The sequence below is a fragment of the Rattus norvegicus genome, chromosome 14, assembly GCF_021556685.1.
Source record: "Rattus norvegicus strain SHRSP/BbbUtx chromosome 14, alternate assembly SHRSP_T2T, whole genome shotgun sequence".
Lineage (NCBI taxonomy): Eukaryota > Metazoa > Chordata > Mammalia > Rodentia > Muridae > Rattus > Rattus norvegicus.
This window is the reverse complement of record NC_141547.1, coordinates 25,952,895-25,971,580: the sequence shown is the minus strand read 5'-3', so window position 1 is coordinate 25,971,580 and position 18,686 is coordinate 25,952,895. Positions and strand designations below refer to the sequence as shown.

At 35.9% G+C, this 18,686-nt stretch overlaps 1 pseudogene; it reads right to left on the bottom strand.

The window, feature by feature from the left end:
* Positions 1-269: 269 nt before the first annotated feature.
* LOC148001289 (protein transport protein Sec61 subunit gamma pseudogene) lies at positions 270-16,306 on the bottom strand (annotated as a pseudogene).
* Positions 16,307-18,686: the final 2,380 nt, after the last annotated feature.

Here is an 18,686-nt window from a genome sequence, read left to right as displayed (position 1 = left end):
AACTATTTAATTATTTCAATAATGAGCAGAATATTTTCTCAAATAAATTTTGTGTTTGACTGAGTTTGAACTACTATTAGTAACAGAGGTTCTTGAACATACTGAACAAACTAAGTTTTCCATGTGTATTGTTTTTGTCTGTTATGAAAAAATGTTTATTTTAAAATCATTTTAATTTAGAAATAGAAAACCTAATAGGAATAAAAGAAAGAAACCCACAATGCATAAAGGCAATGCCTGCTGAAGCATGAGAAACTCTCATTTTCTCACTAGTTCCCATGATGAAAATTGACCAAGCCACCCAAAATAATGCTATTAATAGGGATATGAATCAGTTTCACAAAGAAGCCAATGAGTCCCAGGATAGTAAATTCTATCACTGTGGTCATGGCAATCTTATGGAATTCTTTTCTCTTCGTTTTGGTGCATCTTTTAGCCAGGCAAATAGTTCAACAAGCTGCATTAGCCAGCCAAAATGTGTCCTTTACAAATTACTGATTTGTCTCTACAAATTGAATTACCTGATCCACGACTGCGCTATGGTGATTTGAGAGGATGTAGACACATAAAATAGTTCTATCTGTGTGTTGAAAGCATATCTATGCTCACTGAAAATTGACAGGATTTTCTAATTATATTCTTTGGTTTACAAACATAGACACCAATTAGTGCATCTTTCAATAATAATCAGAGAAACTTTATCATTCTATAGATAGTAATTAATGCAATGGTTTAAAAATGTTCTGGAGTGTAGAGAATAAGAGATGTTCAGAGAGTAAGAGGATTTCAGACCTAAATAGAACATCTATATCACACTCAATCCCATTAAGGTTCAGAGATTCATACACAAGACAAGGTACAATGATTGTAATAATCAGAGGTGGTAATTTTTGTGGTGTAACAGGACAGTTTCTAGTTGGTTGATAAAACGCGCAGAAGGCCTGGTTCAAGCTAGAAAAAAATCTCAATGTGGAGCAGGTATGTAGACACAAAACCATACCCAAGGCTGGGAAGCAACTAGCAATTAAGAGCTGCTGGGAGAGGAACACTCAGCAAACTGACCATGCTCCAGGGGACAGGCACATAACTAAGAGTATATGTACCTCACAAATTGGACATTTTAATAATCAAAGAAAAAGATGAGAACACAAAGTGGGTGGGTAGGCAAAGAGAGTGGAACTTGGAAGAACTGGGGAAGGGTGGAGAATATGATCAAGAGATCTAATTATTAAACACCTAGTTATAATATATGTTAAATAAGCCACCACATAAACATTGAAATCATAAAATTAAACCCTAAAAATTATCTTCGTAGTGTGCTATTTCAAAGTAGTTTTACACAGATATTAACCTATCTTTTTTTCTAATTCATTTTTATTTCTCATCCATGGTCTATTTATCGATTCTACTACAGATTTGACAAGTAGTTCTAGAAAGCAATGGTGTTATTATTAATTTACAGTGTCCTACAACTGATGGAGAGGTCAAATTTGTATCTTCTTTTTTTTCTTTTTATTTAACTCAATAATACACCAACTCCAGTTTTTACTGTTTGCAAACTTCTGACTATGGGGCTAGACACAGGAGCAGTTTGACCTACCAGAAGTCTCTTCTGATATGGGGAGGAAGTGTGATATAAATATACTAATTCTAGCTGTGTCTTCCACTGACTCTTCTCTGATGTTGTTTCTCTTTTGACCACTGTTAACTCTGAACTATCTTTTTTTTTTAAATTTTATTTAATCTTTTTTTGCAGTCCAGGTTTTATCCCTCTCCCTGTCTACCCTCTGACCATTCCACTTCCCATATCTCCTCCCTCTCCCTCTAAGAGGATGCCCCCATCTCCAACACCAATCCACCTAACCTCCCCACTCTCTGGATCCTCAAGTCTCATGAGTGTTAGGTGTGTCTTCTCTCACTGAGTCAAGACCTAGCATGTATGCTGTATATGCGTTGGGGGTTCATATCCTCATATCAGCTGGTACATGCTGATTGTTTGGTGGCCCAGTGTCTGAGAGATCTTAGGGGTCCAGGTTAGTTGAGATTGCTGGTCTTCCTTCAGGGTCACCCTCATCCTCAACTTCTTCCAGTTTTTCTCTAATTCAACCATAGGGGTCAGCAGCTTCTTCCATTGGTTGGGTGTAAATATCTGCATCTGACTCTTTCAACTGCTTGGTGGGTCTTTCGGAGGTCAATCATGATACGCCCCTTTTTGTGAGCACATCAGAGCCTCAGCAATGGTGTCAGGACCTGGGCACCCTGACCCCCAAACCCCTGGATCCCAACGTGGGCCTGTTGCTGGACCTCCTTTTCCTCAGGCTCTTCTCCATTTTTATCCCTGCAGTTCTTTCAGACAGGAAAAGTTATGGGTCAGAGTTTTGACTGTGGGATGGCAACCCCATCCCTCACTTGATGCCCCGTCTTTCTGCTGGAGGTGAACTGTACAAGTTCTTTCTTCCCACTGTAGGGCATTTCATCTAAGGTCCCTCCCTTTGAGTCCTGAGAGTCTCTTACCTCCCAGGTCTCTGGTATATTCTGGAGGATTTCCTCACCTCCTACCTTTTGAGGTTGCCTGTTTCCTTTCTTTCTGCTGTCCCTCAGGGCTTCAGTCCTATCCTCACACCCCACCCCCTGCAACCCAGTACCTGATCATGTAGCATTATTCCCCTCCCTGTCCCCTTTCCCACCCAGGTCCCTCCCTCCCTCCCCAGTCCTGTGATTGCTTTCTTCTCCCTTTCAAGAGAGATTGAGACATCCTCATTTGGGCCGTTTGGCTTTTTGACCTTTTTGAGTTCTGTAGATTGTATCCTAGGTATTCTATATATTTTGTTGGCAAATATCTACTTAGTGAGTACATACAATGCATATCCTTTTGGGTCTGAGTTACCTCACTCGGAATGATATTTTCTAGTTCCATTCATTTGCCTGCAAAGCTCATGATATCCTTGTTCTGTATTTTCGATAACAGAATGGTGCAGGTATGAGTACCCTAGAGAGAGATGAATACAATTTTAATTTTTTTAATTTAATAAATATTTTGCCTATTTATGAAGCTAAGAGCTATATACTTATACTGGTGCCAGTGTGTCTATAGTCAGATTTATGGTACCAGGTATGTGTTTCCTCTCTTCTGTCTTTAAATACAACCAGAATGTGGTACATCAATACCACCATTATACCCACAGGTACATTATCCCAAAGCAATCTTTACTTCAGCTCACAGTGTTAGCATTCTGTCTAAGCTCCACCCCACAGTTACTTGGCAACAGCCAGGTATGCTTGACACTAAAAGGGGCTGCTCTCTCACTCTTGCCCTTACCTTCCTGCCCCCACTCTCTCCCCATTCCCTTTCCCCCCTCTCTCTCCATGTGCTCATGGTTGGCCTCTACTCCTCTACTCTATCCATTCCCTCCATTTCCCTCCCCTTGCCCTTTCCCCACTTCTCTGCCTTTGTCTGCTTCTACTGCCTTCTTAAGTCCCTTCTCCATGCCCTGAAGCCCCGAATAGACTCTATTCTATACTATGCCATTGTGTGGCTTGTCCCTCAGGGGGATGGGATGCCTCAGCATGGGCCCAAAAGGAGGCACCACCTACACCAACACCTCACCACACCTCCATAGAACATAGGCTCCCCTCCTCTTTATGATTTTCTAAAAGCATCATTCAGGACTAGCAGGGATGTAAGACTATTAGATATTCCTCTTCCACAGTTGCTTTTGTAGCATCCTCTACTAAAATAGGAAATGAAGGCTAGAAACATCCAGATTAGTGGTTTATCCATGTCCTGTGACCAATGCATGCGGTGTCACCAGCACAGGATCTTATCACCAAGTTCTGGGGCCAATACTAGAGCAAGAGCCTGTATTGTTTTGCGTGTTTACAGAATACTGACAACAAATTAACGGAAACAATCCCAAACAGGGCTTTTTACTTAGCAAAGCATGGACTCTGGGATGAGCAAAATCCCCTGGGTCATGTTGCTCAAAATAAAATCTTTCACGTGGGTGAAATATCAGATTTAAAAATTAAATTCATATTTGCAACCATGTTGATCTATGGAGGGAAGTTGCTTTCAGTTTCCCCTGTGGTTCTAGCAGAAATACAAACAGGAAATATTTAAGATCCAAATGACCAGACCCATATCCTGGAAAGATTTACAAACAGAAAAATTTACTGGAACAAAGAATTATGTACAGTCATTTATCATTGTGATTTAAAAATTTTTTTTAAAAAATCTCATTTTAGGTCACTATTATTTTAGGATACATCTCTTTGGATGAATGCCTATCTTTTAAAAAGTATAATTTATCATTTGTGTGTGTGTGTGTCTGTGTGTGTTTGTGTGTGTTTGTGTGTGTGCATGTGTGAGTTTATGTGCACAACGTATGTTCACCAACCTGTAAAAGCTAGAAGTGTTTGTTGGAACTAGAGTTACAGGAAACCATGATCCATTATATGGTTCTGGAAACAGAACACAGATTATCTGCAAGGGTAGTAATTAGTCTTAAACATTGTGTCATCTCTCTATCCCCCAAATCCCTATCTTTATATTGTTATCAAGCATTCTCACCGAGGAACATTTTGTCTATAAGGTATGAAATGGGTTGTATTTCACATGAGGCATTTTATTATGAATTAAATTAAACACCATGAATATTTCACATTCAGATTAGCTACTTACAAACTGATATTTATATTAAAAGAGAACATTTTCATACAATTAAAAAAATTCAGTCCCCTGTTACATATTTCTATTTTGTTGCTATAATAAGTTGATTTAATTTTTCAACATGGTTGATTAGCTGTAAAACAACAATATCAAGAAAGTAAAACAAAGTAGTTACACATTTAAAATCATTATTTTGGCTAGAAATTCCAATTTTCTTGGCAGAATGCCACTTGTAATACTACCAAGTATGGACAATTTGTCTTTCTGTATTCTGTCAATGTAATGTTTTTCAGTATTACTATTTTCTTTTTTGTAAGATATGTGTTAATAATTGTTTTAAGGACTGTATAGCAAATGGAAAGTTCTCGTTTTCAGTAAAGGAAAACAAGGATGATATTTATTAAAAAGGCCACCCGGGATACTGTATTCACCAGCAGTCAATTGATGAAATAGATCCTTCTCTTAGATGGTACTAAAACCAAGGTGCACACACGTAGAAAATCAAGGTAACAGGAGCATCATGAAAAGTCAATCCAGGACAAAAAACACGGTAACAGATGTATAGGGATAATTTAATCAAATATTCCCTTCCACCTAATTTATTTTGCTGGGTGGAAAGAGCTTGACAATCACAATTTACAAAAGCTAGACAAAGAGGGAGATAATCTGTCCTATCTTTTGTCCTAGCTCCCTTATGAATAGCTCCTCCAGTGTAGGAAAACATTTTTCCTATTTTTAATTTCATGGTACTACTCAGAAAATGCAGAGTATATAAAAGACTGAGAGGATTTGCCAATATTCTATGATGAGCTTATCAATATCTATTTATTTACCTATTGTAAAGGCAACTTTTTAAATGGAACTAAAGATCCTGTCATACATAAATGAGCTGAGATATTTTGCTTCCAGATAACAATATTGACAATAATTTGGAAAATTTGAAAGAATAGAATTTAAGGATACCCTGAAAGAGCATCAATATTATATCAATAAATATCAATATCAATAATATCAATAAATAATATTAAATAAAGAGAAAAATGAAATTCAAATGTGAAATTAAAATAATAAAAATGTAAGTCATATATATAATTCTTAATTGAAACATGTTATATAAAATATTGTATAAAATGTATTAATTAGATCCACACAAATTTAATTCTATCTTTTAAGCACCTGTAAAATTTTGGAAACAGTGACAGCTGACTGGCAATACACTTTTGAAATCTTAATTTTAGACTTTACATCTTTCAAGGTAATTCATGTTAATAGAGCTAAATACTCAGAAATATATTGTCAAAATATATAACTTCATCTGATATCAGTGTTATTTTGTGTCTATATCAACTCTCATTAAGTTTTAATGATTCATATATAGGAATAATTAAATTATATTAATGCATTAAATTATAATATATTGTATATTTTAATATATAATATGCTAAATCATATAACATATTAATATATTAAATTATATATGTGAATACTTTTATATATATATATATATATAATTTTTTACTAGCCTTTAGGAAAGTCACTTCCCATCTGAGTGATAAAAAAGCAAATGTCCTGACTTTCTCAGACATAGTTTTCTTCTAGGAACTTGCTTGTCTTAGGTATGTATATGGCTGTGAGTTCATGGGTGCACGTGCATGGGACTGCAGTTTCCCAAGAGAAATGAATAGAATCCCACAGAAATGGAGTACCTGTGTGAGTACACATGGACAACCTCACGTGGGTGAACTAATCAGGATGCCCACTAAACCCCGAGCCACCTCTCCAGCTCCTAAAGTCCAAACACTTCATGGAGAGGTGTATGCTCCACCATAAGGCAGTTCTCAGCCATGAGCCAATCCACCGTGGAGACAGTAATGTATATACCTGAAAGCAGTATATTCTGTCTCCTTACTACTTTGAAAACTTACTTTTAAAAATAAGAAGTGAGTATTAATTTGTGTTTTTACTCCAATTATCAATTTGTATAACTCATTATTAACAACACGGAGATTTGATGTTTCATAACAATTTCAAAACTCCTACATACTACTCTCATATACATCTTAATATAAGAGACTGTTTCCAGGAACTTAGTCTCAACATACGTGGTGGTATTAGCACACAAGATGTTTATATCTCTAATGCTTCCATACGATAGTAGTTTCTAATGTCAACCCACTTTGATTATTCCTAATTTATGAAATAAAATGCGGCACAGTATGATCTCTCACTCAGTCTAATGCAGGTCTTCTTCCGCATTGACACAGCCATATATATGCCTGAGAATGAGTTACTAGCAATGTTCGACTAGCTAATGCAAGAACTACAACATTTACACTTGTATGTTTATATCTAATATAAATGTTCTCAAAGCACATTCTACCTTTGATGCTTATGTAATGAAATGTAAGGAATTGAGTTTCACCGAGCAATAATAGTAAACCTATACCTCAGGTTTTTTATTGGATATTTTATTTATTTACATTTCAACTGTCATCCCCTTTCCCTCCGCAAACCCCCTATCCCATCCTCCCTTCCCCTGCTGCTATGAGAGTCCTCACTGCCGTGGCATTCCCCTACACTGGGACATCAGGCCTTCACAGGACCAAGGACCTCTCCTCCCAGATAAGGCCATCCTCTGCTATGTATGTAACAGGAGCCATGCAAACCCTTTCAGCTCCTTCAGTCCCTTCCCTAACTCCAAAATATTTGCCAAATAAAATAACTCAAATACTAAATATTCTGTAACTTTCATAAATGCATACATTAGACTTTTGTCCTAAAAAATCTATATCCTCTTCTATAGATTGAAAAATCAAAACAAGAAACTTCAAATCCCTGAAATGCCCTAAATCCCGTAACTTGTAAAAAATCATGTAAACATGATGTTCGTTACAGTGTATAATGTTACAGAGTGGAAGAGTTTTCACGTTCAGATTATTAAGGTACCATTTTTATTGTTTAAAGTCGGTTGCCATCTTTAAAATATCTTCTTTTAATATGAAAATATTCTAATTTAAAAACTGAAGACTTTTCCTTTTTGATGTAGCCTATATATGTTTATTATAACATTTTTTCACAGTTCAAAAGGACTTTAACAGAGCTCAATGAAGTGTATAATACATTTTTATTTTTTATAGATAAAGGTATAATTATAATTAGAGGTTAAAGTAATTCATGGCAGATAAAAACGTTCAAAATGCAACTTGGAAAACATTGTGAAACGTCCATTAACTTTCTAAAGGATGAAGCTGAGATATATGTGACGATATTTTATATAAATAAAACTAAAACATTTACTTGAAAATCTAAAACTATAATGACATATAGAGGCATACCAACTTTTTAAAAATATTTCACTTAATTATATAAACCAAGGCTTTGACAACATTATACATACATATATGTATATTCTTTACCACATATTACATACTATATAAGATATATTTTATATAGTCTATAATACATACTAAAGAAAATATATAAATATTACTGACTTATACATGCATGAAACATAAATTCAATGATAACTGGTTTACATAAATCTGTTTTTATTAGCACTTTCAGAAACATTACAAATTCTTCATGTCAATACATATTAAAACACATTCTTAGGAGCATGATTGCCATTTGAAAATAAAAGCTACATCTTAGATCCAAATAAGGAAAAAAGTACCAACGTCTAGCACTGGTGCTGGGAGTTCAGGATGTCCTTGGGGTCCTCAGTGCGGGTGACACTATAAGAGTTTTGGTTCTCCTTCTTCTCATCCCTACAATTGTTAATACACATGTCCTAGGAATAAGAAGAAACAAGTATGTTCAGTATGTATCTTCCAAGCCTTGGCAGTGAAGAAGTCTATCAGTTCAAACTTAAAGAATAGATAATAAGTGTTTTTTAATTGCATTTTTTTAAGTGTTCTTAGGACCCGTGATTTCTGTTTGATAGTTATGGCTCCAGATGTTAAATTAGAATTGAAAAAGGCATTAGTAGCAATGCTGATCTGACTCCTGGGGTAACAGCTACTTTGTGAGGATTTTGCTAACTTTCTTATCAATTCTGCAAGTAGTAATGTTTCCCATCATCTAGGAGAGTGATGTAGACTGGTGAAGTAAACAAAGTCAAAAAGGCAATATCATTTTCCCCCATCTATTTTATGTTTCCAATTTACTTTGAGCAGGAATAGTTTTGGGGAAATTATCTTAAGATAGAATTATAGTTCGGTAGCGTATCAAAAACCAGTGTACTCAGAATCCACTTTTGTAATGAAGAACACTGAAATTCTTCATAGAAATTTGATGCTTGTGACCACACCCTTCTCCCCTTCCAAAGATCTGTTCCCAGCCAACTCACAAGCCAGGGAGACCATTTCTCTTCAGCCGGAACAAACTACACTATTTTCTCTTTTATAAACATTTAGATATTGAGATTATAATATAATCTCTTATATACACCTCCTTACCCTCTTTCAAACTCGTGGCCTCTTTTTTTCATTAACAATTATTTTATGCATATGTTTATGTCTATATAGATATTTATTCCTAAATATGACCTCTTAAGTCCATATAATACTAATTGTATGTGTGTTTTCAGGGATGGCCATTTGGTATTGGATAGCCAGGTGTGCTTTTGCCTAGAATAGACGATTTTTCCCACTCCCTGCATTCCTCAGTTGCCCATAGTTATTTGTACATTGTTAATGACTTATGGATGCTTTTCCTTGTCTAGATTACCATGCCAGTTTGTGTTGTTCCTTTTTTAGCTCACATTTTTGCAGCGATATTCGTGCGAGTTTATGTAGATCCTAATGTTACTAGAAGATACAGTCTTGGAACAAAGTACCTGATCTGGCTTCAACATTCTTCTCACCTCTTTTGTAATGTTTTCTGGGCCTTAAGTTTAAGGGTGTTTTGTAAATTTCTTCATTTGGGGCTAATTTTGATTGGTTATGGCTTTCTTTCGTGTTTTCTGTCTGTTGAAAGAGATGTTTCCTTGCTGTAGGGTGAAGACTTCTCAGTCTGTGGGTAAAGGTTATCGTTAGGGCTTACGTTGGTTTAATAAAGCAGTGAATGTAGATTCTCCTCCAATAGCCATGACTTCAACAGCAGTGCGTAAGTTAGCTAGGCTCCCAGTACCAGGCATGGTCTCTCAATTGTTGAATTGGTCTTAAGTCCAATTAGACAGCTTTTGTTAACAGAAAATTGTATGTACAAGTAATTTATATTCTTATCTGATTACATTAACTCATTATATGTAATAGTTTAGAACACAAAGAGTCCATTCCTTCTGTGGGGCAGCAGGCAGTGAAAGGTACCCTGATTCCTGGTCAAGACAGGTCGAATCCCCCTGAGATCCTGAAAGGGATGGCGGATGCATTCCCAACCTCCGATATCAGGACCTCACTAGCTGCAGACTCCCGCAAACCCCTGTAGAGAGGTTTGAGACAGACCAGTCACTTAGTACAATGCCCCAAGCCCCTCCTCCACAGGTGAGGAAGTGACCACAGGTCATGTAGGCTCAAGACAGATCAGTCATAGAAACAGTACCACACCCGTGAATATGTAAATGAGATCTTACCAAACTCTCAGGTCAAACCCACAGGAGGTACCTGCCGTCAGACACTGACCCATCCAAAAAACTGTATTTAAGGGCCGTGTTCAGAATTAAAGGTGTGCAGGAATTACTCCATTGTCTGAGAGTTTCTGTCACAAGAGGTATAGTAACACCACTTGAGAAGAGATCTGCTCCCTCAACATCGCTGCCGCTGCCGGAAGCTCCCCTTCACCCCTTGTGGGCTAGTCAGTCTCCTGCTGGCTCAGCCAAGCCAGAGCAGCTCAAGCAGCAAGCAGGGGCCAAAATGAGAAGGACCAGCAGTTGGGGGCAGTGAAAGCTGTTCCCCCATCCCCTGCCTGAGTTCTCCTCCCTTGCCCAAACCCACACACCTAGCCAGGTGAGAGATTTCTGTAGGAGAGGACCCCAGCGCCAGAGCCCTACATCCTTCCAACTGAAAAACTCACTGAAGTGGAGGAAAATAAGGACACTGTTGACAGGTTGTAATGATGTGGAAGATACAAGTAACACTGATATCTAGGAGCATTCACAGTGCTAAAGGCTGAAGTAACACCGATAGAGTCCTGAACCCTAGTGATTTTGAGATATTAGTGTGCATTTTAGCTATATTGTAGTTTAGATGAATGTATGAATCTTGTATCCTCAACCACAAGAGAACAGCACAGTGTTCTTAGGCTACATGGAGAGTAGCATCTGCTATATTTGTATGTTGTTTTCGATATGTATTAATAGGCCTTGTGAAAGAAAATTCACAAATAAATTTGACAGCTGAGTCTTTTTTTGAAACTTTTGTCCTTGCAAGAGAACTTCGTTTTATTTCTGGTTCCCTGAGTAAAACTGCCAATGAAACTTAAATGTGAAGCTTTAATTTCCGACGTGTATTGGAGAATCAGAAGTTTTTTGTGCTCCTTAATCCGGAGTTTTTTTTTTTTTTCATGCAGAAACTAATTTGGTAAGATCTTTCATTTTTGTTTGTTTGTTTATGCAGATTTATTATTTGCTTATTTTAATTAACTATCCAGCACTTTCTTAAGGGCTATTTGGTTTTAAATATGTCAGCTTTACAATTAAGTGGTAAATAAATATTTGTACTCAGATCTTATAAGCCTTTATGAATATTTTGTTTAATTATCTTTTCATTTTAACAGTATATAATAACAAAGAATTAACTGATACTACTGCAAATAATTAAATTTGTTAGTGCAAATGAAAGAAAACGCGAGGTGATATTATTGGGAAATAAAAAAGAAAAATCAAGGTATGCTTGGAGGGTCTACGGCGTAACTTTAAGTAAGTCCTATAATTTACCACCTACAAAAACTTTATTTTTTAAATGAACAAAACGAATTCTTTTGCTCAGCCTCTTACAGAGGAAAGATACTTATAGACACTTTAGAAATAGCTAGTTGTCTTAAAGAACTTAGGATTTATAAAGAAGAAAAAAGCAATTAAATTTGATAGAATTCTAATTATTTCTGCCTACAAACAACCTTCCAAATAGACTGGTTTGTACCGGTTTTACTTTCTCCTTCGTCTCCCTGCAAACTCTTACCTCTTTGCCTGGCACAGAACTCTTTCAAAGGGTCTCCTCTTCAACAGAAAATATTTAGCTCTATGAAGTCTGATATGGAATGCAGGGAGCTACCTCTGGAATACCAAATCATGGAAAATCACTTGTTTTTTAAATCACTGTCTGACGTTTAATTTTGTTCAAATCGAAACTCACTCACTTACAGTTTTTGAATGAGCTTACTTCTGATTTATCCGCACATTTCAGCTTATGAGTTGCCTCAGCCAGCTTAAATGTTTATGATATTTTAGTCTCTTTTATCTCCTCCTATGAGCGCTAAACTACATCGCACTCTCTTCTGCCTCAGGCATTTGTACTTTCAGTTCCCTTGATGTAGACAGTTCCTGCTGTTTTCTCATGGAGGCTGCTTAGCATGCTCCAGGACTGATGAAGCTCTATTCGTTAGAGAACCTCTTCTTGACTGGAGTGTCTAAGTCAGGCGTATGGACATAGACTTACATCAGGCCAGCGAGCTTCTCTTTTGACCACAATATTTCTTTGCTAATTGATATCAGGCTGCTTGATAACGTAGCTTATCATAGTCTGTGGGTATATTGGAAAACGTAACTATTTAATAGATAAATTATCCTAACCACTACCTATGGAAAGTATATAGTCCATTTATTCACCAAAGTCAAAATATAATAGTTATGTCTGCTAAATTACTTTTACTGATTCATGAAATGAAACATGAATATGTAACTGATAACATTTTAAAAACTGTGGACCCAATGAGCAACAAATGCCCCCTACCATTAAGTAGCTCTCAGTTCAATAGAGACAGAGAAAACCCATAGGTGAAGGTAATATAATAATTTAGTATAATGAACACTGTATTAGAGGAAAGTAACAGTTGCGTAGAATTGACTTTAACAGAATAAAGCCATTTCCCTATGCAAAATAATGTTTACCATCTACCTATCATCAAAGAAAGTTTTCCTAAATTTAGATCATAAAACATTTAAGAACCATTTAAATACTGAATATCTCTGAGGGCCAGTAGCAAAATATTTGATCTTCAGAATTGTAAAAATAGTTTAACATGCAATGCAACACAAAACAGTAAGTATGCACAACATATTAATAATGGTGTTTCAGAAATAAATAATAAAGTAGCTCAGAGCCATCTTATAATCAAGGGAATTAATGAAACCCAGCATCCTTCAGGAGACAGGTATTACAAGTATTTGCATGCATATTTAACACCATAAATATTCCATACAAGAGTCTTTCTAGATGTCATATAGTACATATCCTGTACATATGAGTGAAATCGTATCAAAAAGTTCACGATTTCATTTTTGTAAACTGCAGTTTGAAATTGCAGGAACCATAATAAATATTTAAACTGTTGTCAGTTATCTTTAACAAAGAACATGTTTTCATGAGCAGTGGTTCATCAAAAGTAACGTAATTTAACATAACTTTAAATAATGTCTTTTTAAATATTCAATCAGCTTGTACAAAGAAGGGTACTTACATATTCATTAGATGTGTCAGGAGATATAAAACCAGTTCAAATATTGGAAATAATTAACAGTTAAAGAGTGTCAAGTTGTCAAAAGCTTTTTCAAACGATGCCACCTAGTTAATAAAATAATAAAATCCAATTTAAAACCAACTCAAAAATTTGGAATATGTTGAATACCTGATTTCGTATCTTAGGGATTGTTTTTTATAGCTGTGGTACGAACACCAGGAGCATAAACAATTCCGGAAAGAAAGGGTTTGTTTTCTCTTACAAATCTTACTTCATACTCCATCACCAAGGGAAGCCAGGACAGGAAATCAACATGGGACAATATAATTGGTCATTAAGGCTGGATGCCAAGGTACCAAGCACCGCTGTCATGAAACTCTGAGGTCAAATTTCCTCATGACTTTAGTTGTTTTGTTCTTAGGTATTTTTGATACAACGAGAAGAAAAAAAAATCAATACAATTCTTAAGGCATTGTTCAACTTTGTTCATTTTAATTTTAATTACTATATTTCTAGATATAACATTTTCATATATAAAGTGATATTGTTACTATAAAGTACACTGGCACTACATTGGCTACCTTTTCCTGTCCAGTTGACACAAGCTAGAATCATTTGTGAAGAGAGATTCTCAACTGAGAAAATGTCTAGAAGAGAGGCCTTACAGGCAAGCCTATCAGACGTTTCCTTGACTGATTTATGTAAGAGGCCTATGCTCCATATGGGCAGTGCTATCCTGGGGAATTTGACTCTGGATGCTCTAAGAAAGTAAACCAAACAAACAAGAAACCTCCCCAGCTTACTCAAATAATGGAATAACTTGTTTCATTTGTATGGATATATGGCGGAGGAGTTCAAAAGCTGGGACAGTATGTGGTGAGGTTAGGGTCTCCTTTGGACGGTTTCTGTGTGGACAGTCTCAATGAGCAGGATTCTGGTAGCCAGTCCTTCTGAGCTTTTGAAGAAGCTTTCAGGCCTCTGGTCTGTATAGCAAACAAGTGAGGGTTGAGTTGTTGCCAACTACACAGCCAATTTGCATACCCACCCCCTTGTGGTGACCTAACAACCAGAGGGTTGGCTGTGACCTTAAAAAGCCTTGCTTGCATCCAGTTTGATCTTCCTGCTTTGTGCTTGTGATGCCATATTAAGCTCTCAGCTTCTTTCATTGAATGCCAAGTCTGCCGTTCCTTGGATCCATAAGCTCAGATAAGCCCATCCTCTGTGACTTGCTTTCATATAGCTTTCTCACAGAAGCATCTACTCATCCCAGATAGGAAAGTAGTGAAAGATTGCACTAGGGATACTGGTAAGTCCAACTTGTTAAAATAGTGTCATTTTTTTTGGAGCTTCTTAGAGATATGAGTGCGCAGAAATGAGTGAGTTACTTGGGGGAGCAGAAATGATTCAAAGGCAAAAGAATCACACATGCAAAATCCACATGCAAATTCAAAAGCAAACATCAAACCTACAAACAAACAAACAAAAACAAACAAACAAACCAAACCCAAACATTTCAGCATGTATAAAAGTTCAGAGAAAATGAAAGCGAGGGATATGGTATACCCAGTCCAACTTCCAGGCATGTTAGCCAGTCGGAGGGTGTTCTTGCCAAGTAGCTTGGTTAATCTGAGCAACTTCACGCCCGTTCATCTGGTCTATGCCTTTTCTAACAGTTCACCTTCTCTGATGGTGACTCACAATCATCTTCTCTGCTTATACACTTTGGAGAATAAAAGGTCAGGCAAATACTGTAAGTTTCAGGCACATCCTGAAGCAGTCGAGTTGCTTACTTTGTAAGCCTAATCAGCTTCCCTGTGGTTCATGTTCCCTTAGACTCTCATACTTTATACCTTCCCTTTAACATCCTGTGACTTAACAAGATGACCTCCAAGAAAGAAAGTGTTATTGCCAGATGAAACTGCTCCACGTTCCTTGTAGAACAGAGCCACTGTCTGCTAATGAAGCATATAAGCCCAGGACCCCGAGGAGACGTTTCATCTCTAAACGGTAATGAGAATTAATGAAATTAATATATTTAAGTAAAGGTACAATATATGATGATATCCTCTATGACTATTAACATCAGAAAGATAATTTTTGAGATTTAAAGTGTCATAACTTTAAATAAATGACATATTTTTAATATAAGGCAAAATTAGCCAAAACATATATGAAAATAGTTGAAGTTATTAATCATCTTATAAGTACAGTTTAAGACTACAAATATTGGCTATTGTTGAAAGATAATGACTAGTTATCCAATGATATGATAAATATATTTATAACATTCAAAATCTGAACTTTTTACTAAATAAAATTTCTGCTATGTGATGGAAATACCATAATTATAAAACAGAGAATGCTAATATGCCAAATTCAGTTGTATTTTCTATCTTTCTGAAACCAATATTCAGCAAGTTCTTCAGTTTACAAGATAACTTAAGAAGTGATACTGAAAAGAAGGATATATTTATGTTCTTTGTTCTAATTTTGAAACAATTATGGAGTATTTAAATCACTTATTCAAATGAAATTGATTTTTTTTTATATTAGGCTGCATTTTCTCAGAACCTTCCAAATTGTATCTTCTCCAAAGCAGCCAAATCATCTTAATTTTCTGGCTAGAACCTGGAAAGGACAACTGAATTAAATAAAAGAAATTATTTGTTGTAAACTTTTTACCCACAAGTTATCTATTTCCTTTTACTGTAAATGTACAATTACTCACAGTTTACAATAAAATTAAATATAACCTCTCTGCTTCCTGCATAATTGAGAATTTGTAAACCCTAGCACCTTTTAATTTGCTTGCACTTTATATATAACTGGGTCAAATATAGCAAAAGCGTTACGTGTAAAAAATCCCTAGCTTTTATTTGCATCCTTTTGTAGTACTGGAAAAAGCTTTTACTTTCCGAGGTAGCTAACAAAAACTACCCATTTAATAGTTAAGTAGTAGGAGGCCTGCCCAATGTCTCCTGGCTCAGTCAGACAGAAGTTAACCAATGGACTGTCAGCCATGTTGCCTACACACAAAGGGAGACACTAGAGTGTATAAGGGTGTGGCAGAGAGATGAGAAAGCAGGAGATAGGAACTGTTGGAGCACCATGATGAGAGACAGAAGTGGAGAGGAAAGTGATCAATGAGGTTTAGGTACAGGATGTGAAATTCACAGAGTCAATAAAAAGTTAAAAAATACTTTACCTAAATAACAACACATTTTCCTTATTAATTATTAAAAAATAATAAAAGACTAATATGTAAATAAAAGTTAGCATAATATATCTTTGAAGATAGAATCATGAGTAACCATTGTTACAGTACATACTTTCCAAGATGGAGAAAGTGAATAGTTTATGAATTAAATAACAAATATATATATGTTTGTATATATATATATATATATATATGTAAAGTGTACAATTTGTGACAAGTTCCAAATTAGCCCAAAATTTAGTATTCCACAATAATGACAATAGTTTATAAAGTAGAAATAAGTTATAGATCATATGTGAAAAGATAGGTGCATTCTATTATGTTATAAAAATTAATGGAAGTTTTCTGCCCCACCTTAGATCATTCAATTTCCAGATAAAACACATAAAACAGTTATATATATATAATAAGTCTTAAAGCATTAGAACTTTGCAGATATCAACCCTCCAAGCTATTTCATCTGCTTCTCTGTCAATAACTCCATGATATAACTTGCCACATTCTGTCCTGGCAGCTCTCACTCCAACTGGCCAGCCCTCTTGGCCAAGTTCTCACTACATATGCACTCCATGGTATCTCCTCTTCTCTTCTCATCCCCCTTTCTTCTCCCCTTCATGGTCCTTCCTCAGGGACCCAAGCCCAAGAACCAAAGCATCATCTATCTCTCTTCTGCCCAGCATAGGCTGTAGGCATCTTTATTCAATAAATAGTTCTAAATTACAAAGCAAGGTTGCACCATTTGTTGTATGTGTGCATTTCCTTGTCCAGGAAATAGGAGGAAACCAGCTAATACCAATTTAGCTGTAGAAAACACTCTCCTTGTGACTAATGGAGAGCCTGGTAGACAGGACACAAGAGTTACTTATTCAGCTGCCATCACTGGTCATTATATCCTGATAGCATATTAAGAATAAAAACCATAATGTGGCATATTGCCTCCTTGTAATTTTTTCTTCTCTCAGCATTATACCTTACTGCCGTGTTCCATTAGACTACATACAAAACCAGATCTTGGAGGTAACCAGATCTTGGAGGCCAGTATTTAGCATTAGCAACAGACCAAATCTCCACACTACTAGATCTTGTTAGAAACAGATTCTTCAATAAAATATCTCAATTTTCTTTAGATACTAGATGCTTATTCCATTAAATATGATAATCAAACAAATAACACGTAAAACAATCTCCTCTTTTCTAGTTTAATATTATAAAATAGCTTTAAATTACTACAATTTATTTAATCAATCTGACTTTAGTTAGATGTATAGGGAAGGATGATGAAAGTGAAAATGGATATCTACATAGAAATTTTATATCTGTTAAATAGTCTAGAATAGTCTGTTGAAAAATTTCCAAAATTCTGTTGATGGATCATCTTGATGTTTGTATATTTAAGACATTTTGTTTGATTAGTATTAATGCTATCTGTAGTTTGTTTAATCACACAGAAAGAGAACATTTATAAACTATAATAATAAACCTACCATTCAGGTTTGACTTGATGATGAAAAGAGTAAACTTCTTATTATACATGAAGAGAAAAAAAAAGTGACCTTCGAGTTTTCATATAAATCGTCGATAAAGAAATGCAAGAAACTGCTAAGTGCATCTCCAAACCATAGGGCAAGTTATCAATATAATTTCTTATTCTGTCACAGGAAGAAACTGACCATGCAGAGCAGAGGCTCTTCCTAGCCTTAGCAACCTGATGAAAGTCATGTAAAACTTTTTTTAAAGGGGAAAGAATACCTATAAAATGCATCTCTGAAACTGAAAGTGTGAGCTAGGCTTATCCGCAATGACTCATTCTGAACTGAGGCAGAAAGCGAAAATTTGCAAGCTGGTGAGTCTTGCTTGATCTCAGTGATGAGCAAAGGAACACATGACCCAGTCATCATCTCGGGATGTCCCCGTTGAAGGAACCATATACAATTTATATTTTACTCCCCAAGGATTGGCAAATGGTCAATGAGATAAAAAGAAAAGAACATGATACCCAGATAATACTACATAGATTATTCTGAGGTAAAATGGAGTGGAAAAACAAAGAGAATTCAGAGATGTTAGCTCTTATTCAACTAAGTTTGCTAAGGATCAATGAGAAAGAAGCAAATTGTCTTTTTGTATGTAGTCTAATGGAACACGGCAGTAAGGTATAATGCTGAGAGAAGAAAAAATTACAAG